The following is a 4,250-nucleotide window of genomic DNA, read 5'->3' on the forward strand; positions in this document are numbered from 1 at the left end:
AAGGGTGCTGTCCCTCCGCCTGCTCCCCCTTGGTGGCTCGGTGGCCATCATTCTCCAGAGGCCATTGGACAGTCAGGTTTGGGCCCGCAGTAATGAGACATTTTGGGCCTCACGGGATCGGAGAGGAGCCGGTCCTGTCCTCCCCACCCCAACGAGACCCCAAGTTATTGCTCACAAACGGCCTTTCTGGCTCTTGATCAAGCTGCTTAATGGCCATGATTCCAGAGACTCAGGAGCAAATCTGGGAACCCAGCAGGTCCAGATTTAAGTGTTAAAATTTCGGAATTTCAAAATCGCAAAGCCACTATTGCAGTCATGTGACATCATATGTTATTCATAACCAGCAATAGAAAACAAATTGTCTACGGTTGCCTTTTCAGCAGATCTGAGTGTTGGGGTAAAATCTCAAATAAGAATGGTGGGTCTGGTGTCAAAATATTGAATGTGACCAAAGTAAAGAGAGAGTAATGTGGAAATCATCTGCTCCACAGGTAGGGGGAGGGTGTGGGATGGGGGTATACTGGTGGTGTTGGGAGTGGAGAATGGGCACTGGTGAAGGTACAGGTGTTTCATTGTATGACCGAGACCTAGACCTGAAAGCTTTGTAACTGCTCTCACGGTGATTCAATAAATAAAATTATAAAAAATGAAAAAAAAGTAAGGTGGAGTTCATGCACAATTCAATCAGCTAATCAGTGGCTGAATAAATAGCAGTACTCCTACATAAAAAAATATTTCCACCATCTGTAGGATAACATTGGTTTGTCCTTTCTGCATTGCCACAGGGAGATTAGGTTTATTGGGTTACTCCCATCACAGTGCTCCCATTCTTCTGTGTTTACCTATAATCTCTTCTTTGTGCTCTGTTGACTTGTAAATATTGTTTTCTCTTCTTCTTAAGTCCTTTGCATAGTTAATTCAGAGCAATGTTCTTTCTGTATGGACACAAGAAGACAGATAATGCTATGGTTTTGTCATTGGGGAGTTAATTGACTCCAGATAATAATCCTCTGAGACATGTGTTCTCTCAACTTAAGCCTCAATTTCCCTTATTTCCTAGCACCCCAAAAGCAGGGTCCTGATGAGGGACTGGATGGACCCAGGGCAAGCTGTGAGCTATGTGCTACCCTGACAACAAAATGGACCTGGCCAAAGTGCCATAATTCTTAACTATAAGTTAAGAGCATGTTCATGGACAAATTCTGTCATGATCCAAAAAGCAATAACTAGAGACGGACCCTGCTAAAGTTAGGAATGATTAATCCAGCCTGAGCACTGTAGTCTGAGTCTGTGACGAGATGTCTCCAGGAGAGCCATCCTACAAGCTCAATATATCTCTTACTGTGTTCATACAAAATAACTAATATTAAGAAGTAGAATTAAGATATTAAGTAAGTTATTGGACTAAGGAAAGGAATAAAGCACCTTAAGTGGTATTTTGCTTGTGAACAAAGGAATGGCTTTCTTATGTTGATTTTGCTGCTGGTCAGCGTGTAGTGACTATCCCCAATACACACAATTGGAGAGAGACTAGAGAGAGACCAGGGCAGCAAGACGGAGCACAGAGATACTAGCAAGGGGGACAGAGGGAGAAGAATGTAGGGGAAAATGCAGGAGCATGTGTGTGGAGAGACAAGAGACACAACTGCTAGAGGGAGTGTGGAGAGATGACCGGGAGAGACAAGAGGAGATGGGAATGAGGGGCAGTGTGAGACTAGAATGGGAAGTTTAGTAAGACTGGGAGTAAACAACAACTGATCTCAACCGGCTTGGCCCTCACTTCCTCCTTCATCTGCCCCATGCCCTGGGCTGCCCCCGGAAGGGGAGTGGCCCAGTCAACCGAACCCAGGAAGGTAGAGGAGAGTCCCCAGAGCTTTCCCTAGCTACTCCAGAGATTATACAACTATCCCTTCAAAAAACCTCATATCCATTAGAGTCACTCTCCATTTATTGTTCCTCCTCCCAGGTCCTGTTAACCACTAATGTACTTTCCTTTACTGAAATCTAGATAATTTTTTTTATCTGTAATTTTCAAAGAAAAAAAATTGATGCTAACTGAAATCAGCTTTTATTTAAACTAATTTATTGTGAAAATCAAGATTTTAGATTTTAAAAATAAGATTGCTCCCTATGGCGGAAAGTGAAAAGGAAAACTGGAAGTATTATTGTCAAACATTTCACAATGGAGTTACAATAGAGCGGCATACTTAGGGCAGATTTATAAAGGTAAAAGGCCCTCCCGTTGTTCATCGATTTGCTCGAGCGGGCCCAGTAACATCTCCATTGGAGACTTTGTTGTTACTGTGTTTGGCATATCGAATACATCACGGGGAGCTTGCCAGGCAGGGCAGATTTATATAAAAAGATTATCCTTCAAGCTTGTACAATAAACATATTAAAAGTTTATCAATCTGGATTTATTTAATTCAGGTTCTTTTTTAATTTTAAAGAATTTTGCCAAATTAAAAATAATGAGAGGACACTGTTTTGGCATCCTTAGAAGACCTATGTACATCCTAGTAATAACTAGTGATCACTTATAAAAAAAAAGCAACCTTTCTTGTAACTAATCTCGATTAAGGAAATATTAGCACACAAGGCTTAACCTGTAACTACATATTAGAAATCTCTTATTACAAGTGCTTAATGGCTCCAGGGTGAGATACAATAACCTTAACACACTTTCTTCTAAGGTAATATTTTTTTGATCAAATTTAGCGAATTATTCATAACAAGCAATATAAAATAAATTGTTTAGGGGTGGCTATAGGGGCAGGCTTGGGTGGGTGGTGGTTGGGAAAACTGGAAATAATGGTGGTGGGAAGGTGAAGTGGTGGTGCGATTGGTGTTGGAATACTGAATATAATAAATAACTTTAAACAACTTTATGAAACTAAAATTAAAATAAGTTTAAAAAGAATGTGAAAGGAACCTTAATTATCAGACAAATTAGAAAAATGCAAATAATAAAAATACTAACCATTTCACTATAAACAGTTTCAGCCCCCAAATATAAAACTACTGGTTTGTGTATGCATTTCTGTGTATAGAAATTTGAAGCATTAATAATTAAAGTGATATAATTCCCTTTTGAAAAAGAAATAACCAAAAACCTTCTCTCTTAATTTGAGAAGTTCCTAGTGTGGAATTCCTAGTTGAACAATACACTGAGTTACTACTTTTTATATTGCTATGGTTGTTAAATGGAATTAACTATGGGGTGATCCATTTAATTGGCAACTCATTAACCTGAGTGTGAACCATCAATCAACAAAGATAAGGAAGGAGACAGTCACAGTTGTCTCTAATGGCACGGAATTCTTCTCAGATCCATAACACATGACAGAAGCTTGATTTAAGCTATTATCTTCTGTGAATGGTAATGTCCTTTGGAAGCAGGAATTGTTGGCCATGGGAACACCAGAAAGGGAAGTTCCCAGAGGTCAATGTTGAAGTGTTATTCAAGTTCTGTTTGAGGTTACCCCTGTTTATGCTGGCCCCAGGACACAGTCTGCCCTGTCTATTGCAGAAGGATTCAGTAGAGTCGGAAGCTGAGTCATAGTAGCATCCTCCTTCTTCCTAATTATAATTGGGGTTTCTTTGCAGATTTTACCTAGAGAAAGGTTGGCTGGGTCAGAGGTATCCAGGAAGATAGATTTCTTGTTACAAATGATTGACTTATAAATTATTTTATATGGTAAATGAACTTTTATTTCTAGCACTCTTTTGAGCTCACCCCTTCTCCTAAATCTCCTTGAGCTTCAGAAGATGACCAGATTTTCCCTGCTGACAGGGCAGAGGGCTGCACTCTGGAACCTGACCACCACTGTGTTACTGATGGCATCTCCATGACTTCCTGATAGAGGGAAACAGTTCTTCAAACCAACCAGATTTCAACTTAAAAAGTGTTTATTCATTGGTAAGATCAGAGCGATAGCATAGCGGGTAGGGCGTTTGCCGTGCACATGGCCAACCCGGGTTCGATTCCTCTGCCCCTCTTGGAGAGCCTGGCAAGCTACTGAGAGTATTCCACTGGCATGGCAAAGCCTCGAAAGCTACCCATGATGTGTTTGATATGCTAAAAACTGTAACAAGTCTCACAATAGAGACGTTACTGGTGCCTGCTTGAGCAAATCGATGAACAATGGGAGGACAATGCCAACAGTGCTAACTCATTGGTAAGAAATGAATCTTTTCTAGTTAGAAAGTTAGAAATGAAACTTGTTAAAGACATACCATACCATAATACT

This window comes from Sorex fumeus, unplaced genomic scaffold (genome assembly GCF_029834395.1).
Source record: "Sorex fumeus unplaced genomic scaffold, SorFum_2.1 ptg000098l, whole genome shotgun sequence".
Classification (NCBI taxonomy): Eukaryota; Metazoa; Chordata; class Mammalia; order Eulipotyphla; family Soricidae; genus Sorex; species Sorex fumeus.